At 31.8% G+C, this 13247-nt stretch overlaps 1 long non-coding RNA gene across 7 annotated transcripts in view; it reads right to left on the bottom strand.

Annotated features, from left to right (window-relative positions):
* The window catches only part of LOC127724798 (uncharacterized), a 145237-nt gene that overhangs the window by 128337 nt on the left and 3653 nt on the right, over positions 1-13247 (bottom strand). The window contains exon 1 of one of the 7 annotated variants that reach the window (XR_007992734.1): positions 11520-11756. The exons of the other annotated variants lie outside the window; for them this stretch is intronic. This is a non-coding gene — a long non-coding RNA (uncharacterized LOC127724798). Of the gene's footprint in view, positions 1-11519; positions 11757-13247 lie in introns of those variants that run through there. 7 annotated transcript variants of the gene reach the window in all.

The following is a 13247-nucleotide window of genomic DNA, read 5'->3' as shown; positions in this document are numbered from 1 at the left end:
TATCATAAGCAACATATGTACAGGGAGTAACTTAAATAGGCTGATATCATATACTTATAAAATTACTAAGTACTTAGTACTGTCCTCTTGTAAAGTTGTCTACAAAGGGCAATCTAAAAGAAAAACTGCTCTCTTGGCATCTGGAGAAGTCAGTGTTAAAACTTACTGGCTGGAAGCATATTCATTTACAGTCAATTCTTTTAACTTATACATATATTTTAATGTTGTTCCACAAGACATTGTAAAATTTGACCAGGCCTAGAAGCTTGACCCACTATATCAGCACTTTCTAAAGGCAACCCCTGCAATCTAATTTCCTTTCCCCCTCAAAGTAAGGCCATATTTTTCAATTTCTTTTCCAAGAGCCTGTAGAGGAAACCTGTATATAAAAAACCAAACTGATTGTGGTCTGATTAAACAGGTATTAACTTTAAATAGGCTAAATACTATAAAATAAATACGGAAAACTGATGTGGACAGAACTTGGTTCAGACAGCATGCTATAAAAAGAATACAGCAATCATCTTTTAATTCATTATGTCAGTGTGAGATCAAATCTAGGTCTTTGACCAGAAATTACCCTAAAAATAAACTTGGCTGTGGTTAATAGTTATATATTTTATCTGTTAAGTAAAAGATATAGTTACCTGAAAATAACAATATTATATTTTAATATTTTCATAATACAATTAATTGGTCCTCTAAATCTAATTATTTTTTAGATTCTTCATTTCTGATGATAAATGCCTGGGGATATTTCATATTTAATCAACATTGAATTAAATTTCTAAAGATTACATTCCCTCAATGACAATAGTCGATAATAACTTTAATTTTCCTCTGTCAGCGATCAGTAATTTAATATGACTATCTCTTATTACGGAAAACATAAAAGACGTAATTCTGCATCGTAACAGTGATTCTTTAATATTCATCAACATCCTCGCAAACAGCTGGAATAATATCTAAATAACATTTCAGCCATTTAGTTGGACAAATTAAGCCGAAAACTTTTAATGCAAGCTTTCGGCATCGCTGCTAAGCCTCCATAATGCTAAGACGTTATTTCCGATTGACATGGGGAACAATAGAACACAGACAAGACAGCATCATTAGAAAATGAAAAAGTTCTATATAATTGCAAGCAAAATGACACCAGATCCCCAAAGCTGAAGAACACTAATTGCAACTTTGCATTAAATCTTTGCCAATGGTAATTGCACATCAGATTCAATATTTACATTTCACCTTTTGATGTTCATCATGGGATTATTTTTTTATATTAAATCTGCTATCAAGAATTTAAAAGAGTTAATACCATGGCACAATGTTAAGAAAAAATAAAATAAAACTTAGTGGGAAAAAAAATTAACATACAGAATTATATTCATATTGAGATGTTTATCCCTTTTAAGTACAGATACAACATTTTTAATCAGTGTTAACTTTTTTTTAATTTCTCAATGAATTATCAGTCTATTTCATTACTTCAAGATGTTTTAGTTAGTTTTATTAACACAAAAAGAAAGATATTTTCATAATTTGAAGAATAAAACCCATTAACCCGGAAAAGTTTACTTGCATAAAAAATTATAAATATATTAGCCTTTGAGGTACCTTGCATGAAGACTAATGCATTTTTCACTCCCATAAAATTTGATTTTCTGGCTCATCAAATTGACATTTGTTCTCTATGTCAACTGTCAAAATAACAGCTGATTGAAACTGACATGGCTGTGTACATTTCATAAGCCTAGTTTTCCTGTGTTTTATCAGGCAAAGAAATCTGTATGATTAAATCAGCTACATAAACAATACACTTAGAAAATGAATAGTCTATAATTCCTGTATGTAGAAGATAAAAATCAGAGTAAATGAGGTCAATTGGTTGAGGTTTTGAAATTCACATATTAATAATTCTAAAATTATTTAATTTTCATAAACATAGTATCATTAATTCTTTCATAAATATGTAAGTAGATCCAATTCATTAATGTTAATGAACCTACGAATTATTGACCTTCCAATTTAAATGTTGTGAATCTATAAACATACAATTGGAATGATTTTCTAGAAAATATTCTTTCAAAATTTATATTTATTTATTTATTTATTTTATCTATATAGATGTTGAAGGACGGATGCACAACAATCAAAAACAAATATTACATGTAAATTCAGGACTTGATCGACACAAGATTTTATTTCTAACTTTCTGGCATAAGGGAAGTAATCCAATCAAATATTTTTGCATATAATAACATTGTGGTTTCCTATTAATGTGTTATCTGAAATCTTTCTCTTGAAATAAAAAAAATATGAAAACATACATTTATGTGTAATTGATATGTAAATTCATTGCTTTTCATTTGGCGCTTTCAAAATGGGGAAAACATCAAGATTTGACAAAATTGTGTCACTTTCAACAATTGTAACTTGTATAATTCTATGAAATTTGGACGCACGATTTATCTATAACATGACTAGACAGATTTAATGTAAATGGTATGGAAAATATATATGTATTTTTCTAAATTGACAAAAATTCAACATGAGATGTTGAGCAATACTTTTGTTAAACTATTCAAATACTTTCCCATGAAGATAAGTTAGGACCATTTTCTAGTTATGCAACTGATGGTACAAGAACAGCAGGAAAAGGGCAGTTACTTTGAAATATACATAACGTCTTTGCCACGTATATATCCACCAGTGACCAAATATCCATACTTATCAAATTCAGAACAGTCAAAGTGAAAATGAAATATTTGGGACATACATGAGAAGGTTAATTTGGATATACTGAGGTAAAAAAAAAACTGTTATATTTCTTATTGCATACCCTATATATTTTTAATTTCATTTTTAGTAATTTTAACCATTAGTGATGTAATAACTCCAATAAGTAAGTTCTGCAATGTGGGTAGGCTGGGATGAAGGACAGAAAGTTTAGAATGTCACAGGAAAAAGAGACCCTGTATGTACTGGTAATTGATACGGGCATAAATTTAACTGTGTATTTTGTCCCAGGAAAGAGTTGTCTTGTTGACACTTTTCCGACATCTTTTTTTTTACTACATTTTGTACCTGTAACGTATATAGGCACCTTTGTTTTAATATTGTATTTATATTGTGTCATAGATCACTTATTCTTTCAGTGTATGTTTACTTGTTTTTGTTTAAATGTCTTTTTGATCGAGTTAAGCCAATTCAATTGATATTTTATAGTGTGTCTTTTTATGCTGTAATATTACACTACTGTCTCAGGTTAGGGTGAAGGTTGGCGACTGTTAAAACGTTTAAACCCGCTGCATTTTTATGCACCTGTCCTAAGTCAGGAGCCTGTTGTTGAGTGGTTGTCGTTTGTTGGTGTGGTTCATAGGTGTTTCTTGTTTTTTATATAGATTAGAAGGTTGGTTTTCTTGTTTGAATTGTTTAACACTAGTAATTTTTGGGTCCCTTTATAGCTTGCTGTTCAGTGTGAGCCAAGGCTCCGTGTTGAAGGCTGTACTTTGACCTATAATTGTTAACTTTTTAAATTTTGTGACTTGGATGGAGAGTTTTCTCATTGGCACTCATACCACATCTTCTTATTTATATCAATTTTGTCTTGCAAAAGGCCACACCTATGCACCCATCAAAGAGTTATTGCATACATTATAAAAGGTACAGAGGTTGCAGATCTCTTCTTACATCAAAGAAAAAGAAAAGTTGAAATGAATCTCCTTCACCTGTAGAGTAATTTAACAAAAGCTAAGTACATTGTACTTCATAACATCAAAATTGAATTAAAGTTCAGTTTCTAAAGGGTAAAGAATAAAACTTGTGTTAGTACATTGAATCTTTAATCATACATTTGATGAGCTCACAACTAAAGATTACAACCTTACATAAAATCTTGCAAAAGTCAAGCAAAATAGTAATCTTAGAAACATTTAAATTAGTGTGCTAGGGGAGGTAACTCAAATAAGTTAACTGGTAGTTAATACTTGTTTGTCTCCCTTTTTATTCTCTACCCTGAGATCTTAATTTTATTTATTGCATGAACCTGAAATTGCTTTTTAAATTAAGGAGCAACGAGACAAGGCAAATGTCAATGACACAGCAGTCCATCAACACATATTATTCATATCTTCTCAAGTTCACTTCATATATATGTAATCATCATAACCACCTCAAGTATAAACAAGTTTAATATGTTTGATTGCAATAGTCAACCAAATATCTGACACAAACATTCTGGAAAAGCAAATCCTAACATTTTCAAAATCACAAGGAGCTTACTTTCATCAATCCTAACAACAGTGTTTTTATATTCTGGACCATCCTTATTGAACAATTTGCCTACAATTCTTAGAAATATTATAAATGTTATTACTTTCAAATACAAAATAACAGATCACTTACTGAAATCAAACAGTTAAAGTGACTGTTAAACAATATTAATTATTCTATTTTTTTCATAACATTTGATGCAGTTGTATTGAACATTACACATGAACTTATTTTTTATACTGTTGTATGCCATGTAGGTTTGCAATTCTTTGTTTTTCACCAAAGTTTATGCTTTTCAATGATGAGGGCCTCAGGGAAGATTAGTTACATGTAATAACTAACTGTATAAACCTCTTATAAAGTATTTTTGTTGGTGTATAATATGGAACAAATTGATCCATGCATACTTCAGCTGGTGGGCAAAATGTAAAAAATGCCTTAAAGGCTTAAGTTTGTTTTTAAAGTGCCACAACTCTGAACTGATAAATAGAATGTTTTTAATATCAAAAGGCAGCTTACTTTAACCAATCTCAATAAAAGTGGGGAATTTGAGTAAATTCATTTTAGCATACTGGAGTTGGTGTGGGACATGTGGAAAATTGACAGCTTTTTCAATTGTGTAAAAGGAGGCAATGGCAATTTCTGCAGCCAGATTATTCAATCAAAACTGCATGTGGATATCCACATTTATTCATGTGCAATGCCAGAAAATCACAAACCTGCTCTAGATTATCTAATAATAATACTGTTGGGTCATCAGTGAACAGAAGAGCAGTTTTGTCCTCCTTTTTCTATGACATTACTTTAACAAGAGTGCACATGCTGAAATGTCTCGCCTTCTTTACTAACCATTGATATTATGTTGATAGTCCTAAATATAAAGCTTTACTACAACTATCACATAAACTTAACATGATCCAAGAAAATGAGGTCAAGGTCATATAAACCAAACAAGAAATACATGTACACCTTACAATCATTCAATACACTAAATATAGTTGACCATATTGCTTATAGTATCTAAGAAACAGACTTAACCAAGAAAACTAAACATTGACCAATGAACCATGAAAATGAGGTCAAGGTCAGATGAACCATGCCAGGCAGACATGTACAGCTTACAATCCATCCATACAACAAATATAGTTGACCTATTGCTTATAGTTTAAGAAAAACAGACCAAAACATAAAAACTTAACACCTAGCAATGAACCGTGAAAATGAAGTCAAGGTCAAATAAAAAGAGACTGACATGTACAGTGTACATCATAAAATATTTCCATACACCAAATATAGTTGACCTATTGCATATAGTATTAGAAAAAAAGACCAAAACTCCAAAACCTAACTTTGACCACTGAACCATGAAAATGAGGTAAAGGTCAGATGACACCTGCCAGTTGGACATGAACACCTTACAATCATTCCATACACCAAATTTACTAGACCTATTGCTTATAGTATCTGAGATAAGGACTTGACCACCAAAACTTAACCTTGTTCACTGATCCATGAAATGAGGTCGAGGTCAAGTGAAAATTGTCTGACGGGCATGAGGACCTTGCAAGGTACGCCAATACCAAATATAGTTATCCTATTACTCATAATAAGAGAGAAATTAACATTACAAAAAATCTTAACTGAGGTCAAGGACAATGGACATGTGACAGACGGATACTTCGTAACATAAGGCATCTATATACAAAGTATGAAGCATCCAGGTCTTCCACCTTCTAAAATATAAAGCTTTTAAGAAGTTAGTTAACACCGCCTGATCACTATCCCTATGTCGAGCTTTCTGCGACAGGTTCAACAAAACTCAAAGCCTCATATATCTGTATTATGAACTAAAGCAAAATGTGGTATTCAATATGAACATTTTGTAGGACAAACAGGAATTATTTAAACAAATACAAGAACATCTATACCATTTCTACAAAAAAATTAAAAAAATTTAGAAGTTTGATTTACTAGCATTTAACATGTTTAAGAAAACACAAACACAAAATTAAATTCCACTGTAAATCCTGCTGAAACAACCAGGACAATCACAGTGACAATTTGAAGATTCCCGTAAAACTTGCATTTTTGAAACTGTCTTGGATTAACTACAGACAGCACATCCCCTCAGTCTAAATGACAAGGGGACATATCTAAAACTTCCTCTATTGATATCAAGAATATTGTTGAAAAAAACAACATAATCATAGGTCTCACAGCAAATATCAATTGTAATCAACAGATTTTAAAAAAACATCATACTAATTATACACTTGATGATCTCTCATCTATGTCTAAAATCATTGGTAGATACATGTATCAATTCTAATATGACTTGCTTCTTTCGCTTTGTAAACAACAGCCTGATAAAATTCTCAATATATCTATAATTAGAGCAGACTAAGAGATGTAAATTAATAATGGCTGTTACAATTTACCTCCCACTATCCCCATGTACTGTAACCCTTGTGCAAACACAATGTAGAATTTACCTATTGTAAAATTGAAATTGAAAAAAAAAATACAGAAACATTATTCTTATTTTAATGCAGTAGAGCTTAAAACTAGTTTAGAGCCTGTGTCGCTCACCTATGTCTACATTTGTATGTGCATATTCAACAAAGGACACTCTACAGCATGGTACACAATAATAGAATTCATGAAAAAAAAACTTTTTTGATGGATCTTGTATTATTGATCGTTTTGTCTGTTTAGTATCTCTCTATCTTCTTTAGTTTTTGTTCAAAATACAAAAGAGGGTAAAAAAATCCTCAATTAAGGGCAATCACTCCTATAAAGAGTGACAGTCTACTAACTATATAGGCAAAATTTGATTTGTTTGTAGATATTGTCTTGCTTATCATTTTTGCTAATTTAAGTTTCTATCTATCTATTATAATTTTTAAGATATAATGCAAAAACGCAAAAAATTGGTAAAAATCGGTCATCAAAGCAATAACTCTAATAAGGAGTCGACTTACGATTTCAACCATGAAACTCATTTGTAGATCTTGTCTTGCTGATCTTTTTTGCAATTTAAAGTTTCTCTGTATTTATAATAGTTTTCAAGATTATAGGCATAAATGGAAAAAAAATGGTAAAATTTGTCATTTAAGGGCAACAACTCCTATTAGAAGTCCCCTGACAGTTTTGACGTAATAGAAAATTGGTAGAGCTCAACATTCTGAACATTTCTGTCCTAGTCGGATTTTTTTTTATAACAGTTTTCAAAATAATAGACAAAACTTGCATTTAACCCTTATGTTCTATTTTTACCCATGTCGGCCATCTTGGTTGGCAGGCGGGGTCATCAGACACATTTTTTAAACTAGATGCCCCAATGATGATTGTGGCCAAGTTTGGTTAAATTTGGTCCAGTATTTGCAGAGGAGAATATTTTTTTAAAAGTAAACAGACGAAGACGCTGGACAACAAATGCTGAGAAAAGCTCACCTGGCCCACAAAATGTACAAAATCAAAATAGAATAGATTTCCTGGGAATTCCATGAATGCTCTTGGATCATTAACGTCATTTCAAAACATGACTTCATACCAATAAAAACTCTCAAGCTGAAGGTTATTCTGTTACATGTACGCTTCAAATTCGGATATATTTTTGAGGCAGGAGTTGTTTTACTTTCTATTCTATTGCATTATACGTATATATGTATGGATTCAGCAAGTCATCATAGCGGCTCATTCCTTAGTTACAACATATCAGCCACAATTACAGCACACTTATATTCTCTACAGTTTTTTAAATCACTTGTTTTTGTCCTATTAGAATTGAAATAATTTATGCAAGCCATAAATTTGTTATAATTTTCTTATTGACAAAGATCATATAAGACATATAAAATTAAAAGAATATGTCCATGGGATACAGATAACACGGTTTGCAACTATTTAGCAATTTTTCCACTTATAAAGGGACATAACCTTGAGAACAGAGAAAGTGATGTTACCCAAATTTAAATTTGATTTGTATTTGGTGTTTATAAGCATTGTGTATAAGTTTCATAACATTTGGTTGAGGCAAAATAAAGTTAAAAAAATGGAAACAAATTTTTCGGGATGTACAGACGGACATTAGTAAACCTTAATGCCCCTGTCGTCTGGCATAATAAAATATATTAACAGAGGTATTGGTTTTACCAACTTATCTAGTATTTTTAATGACTACTGTTCAAAACTTTGAACCTCTCTTTTTTTAATTACTACCTATAATTTCTTATTGTATAAACAACTGAGTGGAAGTTTAATTATTAATTTAAACGTCAGTTACAGCAAATGTCAGTATAAATAAATGGGGAACGTGTCCATGGGATATATAACGTTATTAAGGGACATAACTCCAGAACGGTAAAAGTGACGCTACCCAAATTCATACTTGATCTGTGTTTTGTGAAAATAAGCATTGTGTATAAGTTTCATAACGTTTGATTGAGGCAAACTAAAGTTAAAGAACGGAAACGAAAAATTCAGCAATGTTTCCATTTGTAAAGGGGCATAACTCTAGAATGGTAAAAGTGACACCACCAAAATTCAAATTTGATCTGTGTTTTGTAGTAATAAGCATTGTGTATAAGTTTCATAACATTTGGTTGAGGCAAACTAAACCTAGAAAACAGAAACCAATTTGGGACGTACGGACATACATACAGACAAGGGTAAAACTTAATGCCCCCTCCGCTATGGCAGGGTAATAAAAATAATGCTCCCTAAACATTAGATTGTGAAAAACTGAAGTTAAGATATGATCCCTCTTGCAATGTAATAACAAAGGGCCTCTAATCATTCAGGACAAAGTGGTGACAAACTTTTAGAAAAAAAAGGACCAAAATATCATCCTCCATCGAAAATAAGTTGTATAAATCAGGACATTAAAGATGCTGTTTCATCCTATTGTAAACAAGAGTGCACACACTGAAATGTCTTGCCTGCTTTGATGTTGAGATCTGGTTAACCCTGTCTGATTGACATGTAGACCTTGCAAGGATCCTATACCAAATATTGTTATCCTATTACTTATAACATGTATAATAAGTGAGTATTTCACATGACACAAATATTCATGTTACATGAAAATGAGGTGAAGGACAGTGGACATATGGCAGTTGGAAACTTTGCAACATAAGATACAAAAATGTATCTGTATACAAAAAAAGTTTTTATTTTTTTCAAGGTGTGAAGCTTTAAACAAATAGTTTGCAGGGCTGCCAGATAGTTTTCCCTTTCCTGCATTCTGTGACTTTCTTTAAAGGCAATACAAAAAAAATGATCAGTAAAAACTGGCCACCACAAAACAACCAACAGAGCTGAAAGTTGTGTTAAACACCAATCAATCAATCAATCAATCAAGACAAAAATGGTGTAAACATGAGAAATCTGACAAAAAGTCCCCTGGATTTATACTGGAATAAATGTCGGAATAGTTTGGATATATATTTATTTCATTAAAAGAAAACAGAAATTAAATTAAACGATAGGTAAACTTGTGTCCAGGATTAAATAAAAAATGTATATGTTAATTATGATATGATGAACCAATTAATGCTTATTCCTGACCTGTTGGTGTTATCTGTTGTACAGTCCTATATCTTATGGTAATTCCTGTTATCATTTTTACAAAAATGATAACAGGAATTACCTAATTATTATCTATATACAGGTATATAAAAGCATTAACAGGTTGGGAACAACCCCTCAAGGTAATGACTATCATTTTATGAGGTAAATTTCAAGTGATAATCACAGAGCTTGGGAGCTCTGAGGGAAAAGACGGCCAATGTTTCTATTTTTTTGGGTAACAATATTTAGAAAGAGAAAAATGCAAGAGCAGTTAAGCTAGCCACTGTGAAATATTTTGAATTTCAAGATGGTGGACGAGGTCAGATTATTAAGTCTTTGTGAAGGCAACTTTATTTATACTCACAAATAACTAACTTAATAAAATGCAACTAAAATGACAACAAGAGTGCACATGCTGAAATGTCTTGCCTGCCTTACTTGATTAAATTAAATTTCATACCATTCACCAAATAAAGTTGGCCTATTGCATATTCTCAGATACTGTAAGCCAAAGGGCCAGAGAAACAGACCTGATTGCCAAAATTGAACATTGACTAAATTAATGAACCATGAAAATAAGGTCAAGGTCTGACGAACCTTATCAGACAGACATGTACACCTTACAATCATTCCTTACAACAAATGTAGTTGACCATTAGCTTCCAGTATTTGATAAACGGACAAAACCATAAAAACATGCCAGACAGACATGTCTACCTAACAATCATTCCATGATTAAACCAAATATTGTGGCCCTATGGCTTATAGTATCATAGATCATAGAGACCAAACAGGAAAAACTTAAAACATTGTCCAAGGTATCCAAAAAAGGTCAAGGTCAGATGAAACCAGTCTGACGGACAAATACACTTTACATTCAATCATTACACTAAATACAGCTTATCTTTGGCTTATAGTACATGTATGTGAGAAACAGACCAAACCACAAAAACTTAACATTGACAAATTAACCATGAATATGAGGTCAAGTTCAGATGAAACCTGCCAGTCAAACATGTACAATACACCTTTCAGTCATTCCACACACCAAATATAGTTGACCTAATGCTTAAAGTATCTGAGATACGGACTTGACCACGAAAACTTAACATTGATCACTGATCTATGAAATGAGGTTGAGGTCAGGTGAACCATGTCTGACGGATATATGTAGACCTTGCAAGCATCCAATATACCAAATATAGTTACCCTATAACTCATAATAAGGGAGTATTTCACAGCGACAAAACAACTAAATCAAGCATTCTGGGAGTATTGCATGGCATAACTTAGTCCCCTACCAGTTAAAAATTCATTGCACTGGAACAACTAACTTGATCTATAACTTGTCCTGGTGTTAACATGATTAAACTATATAATAAATATCAAATCAAAATCTTCAAGCATGACGAAAAAAAGTGTGGAAAACTGATTATTTGCGTGAATTTTCGAATTCTACTCCACAACACTGCAAAAAAATCATCCCCACCAAACAAACTTCAAACTAGATCTGTAACTTGTCATTGTAAAATATACTTGAAGATATTGATTTGGTATTTGGTATATATTTTACAATGACAAGTTACAGATCAAGTTTGAAGTTTGTTCGGTTAGGATGATTTTTTTGCAGCGTTATGGTCCTATGTTGTTCGATTAAAAAACAAGAAACTTACTGTTAAATACATTGTAGTTACAGGAAATCACATTTCAGTCATTTGAAATTGTCTCTTCCAAGTCACGACGATTTGTTTTGTCCATTATATAGTTGAGATTTCTGATTTCCAGTCCAGATACTTAATCTTTGATAATGCAAATCTATTTATCTAGCAAACATAAAAGTACTTGGGAAAAATTATATATTTTTTTTGTCAACGATTTGATTATAAATTGAAAATTCTACTCAGAAAGGTTGTGGAATGTTTCTGCAAATCTTAACAAAAATGGATCATAATTAAAAATTCTTGTCATTAAAATGTGTCTTCCAATTTCTTTTAGATACATCTATTCCAGACTATTGACTATTGTAACTGTTTATGACCCTTATCATATATATTCATAGGGATTTCACCCTTTTTCACAAGTGGGGCGAGTTGGCAGGAGTAAATTTAACAGGATTTAACCCTTTTGTAAGTGGGGCAATTTTTTAGAAAGTGGGGCAAGTTGGTGAACAAGAGTGGGGCTATTTTTTTAAAAAGTGGGGGGAGTTGGTGAAAGAGTGGGGCGATTTGGTTTGGGGTGATTTGGCAGTGTGGCAAGTTGTCTTGCTTCCTTAATTTTGTCAAAATAATTAATAAAACAATAAACATGCTAAAGGGAAACCTGTTTACGTTTTTATAATGCCACTTTATTTTGAAACAATAAAAAAAACTTATTTATAGCAATGCACTGACTGAAACACAGTTACAAATATTTATTCCACAAAAAAACCCAATAAAACAGGTGCAAACGTGTTGGGTGCGAACGTGAAATGGGGAACGTGAATGGTAGCAAACAAGATTTTGGGCGAACAGACCCGAATTCGTTGCCAACCTGATTAAGTTGTTATCTAGGGCGAGAAACAACAATTCCCATTAACTAAATATGTGTAATGGTAATCAACATTTATTTCACTGGTGTAGGAGCCCATAAGAGGCAATTGCCCCCCCCCCCCCTTTTAAAAAATGGGATTGGCAAAACTCTGATATTGTATTTATGTGACCTAGATATGCAGGTGACTGTGGTGAATTAAAGCAACATGCTTTTATATTCCAATTATTTATAATACGTTGGTATTAGATATTACAACAGTGTTCCAGCTTGAATCTCAGGGCAGAAGGGTGCTAGTTGTATGAAAGGGCACTTTAGCGTTATAACCCAGATTTTAAGGGCAATGTTGGACAGTGTATAAATTACCTTGAATATTGCTAGGCTCAGCTGGAGAACATTAGTTGTATTTAAACCATATTCAGAAATTAATGTTTTCTTGATGTTGGTTCCAGTAAGATTTTTTTTCCATCAAATTATCATACCATGAAGCAAAGCATATCATTTTGATGTTAATCTAAACAAACTTGTACATTTGGTATGGAAAATAATCATCAGAAATTTCAATGTTTTATAACTTATACCAAAATAAGTAGTTTTGAAAGATGGAGTTATACATGCAAAATTGAATGTTGAATGTAATTAAATTACCTACATTTAAATTACTTGTTCAAACATATAGTACATATGTTATTGAGAGTTATTTATTATCATTTGAATTGTTACAAAAAATTATTTTTAAGTGCACACCAAAGTGCTCCTCAGTAAGGAGTTTTATAAATATAACAGGTGAGACAGGAGATAATCATATTTTATATTGATGCAATTATATATTGCAGAAGGTATAAACAGTTACTTTTTTCTCCATCATTGTTAAA

The sequence above is a fragment of the Mytilus californianus genome, unplaced genomic scaffold (assembly GCF_021869535.1).
Source record: "Mytilus californianus isolate M0D057914Y unplaced genomic scaffold, xbMytCali1.0.p SCAF_1, whole genome shotgun sequence".
In the NCBI taxonomy this organism is placed as follows: domain Eukaryota; kingdom Metazoa; phylum Mollusca; class Bivalvia; order Mytilida; family Mytilidae; genus Mytilus; species Mytilus californianus.
Note: the sequence above shows the minus strand (reverse complement) of the source record. Positions and strands in the feature narration are given on the sequence as shown.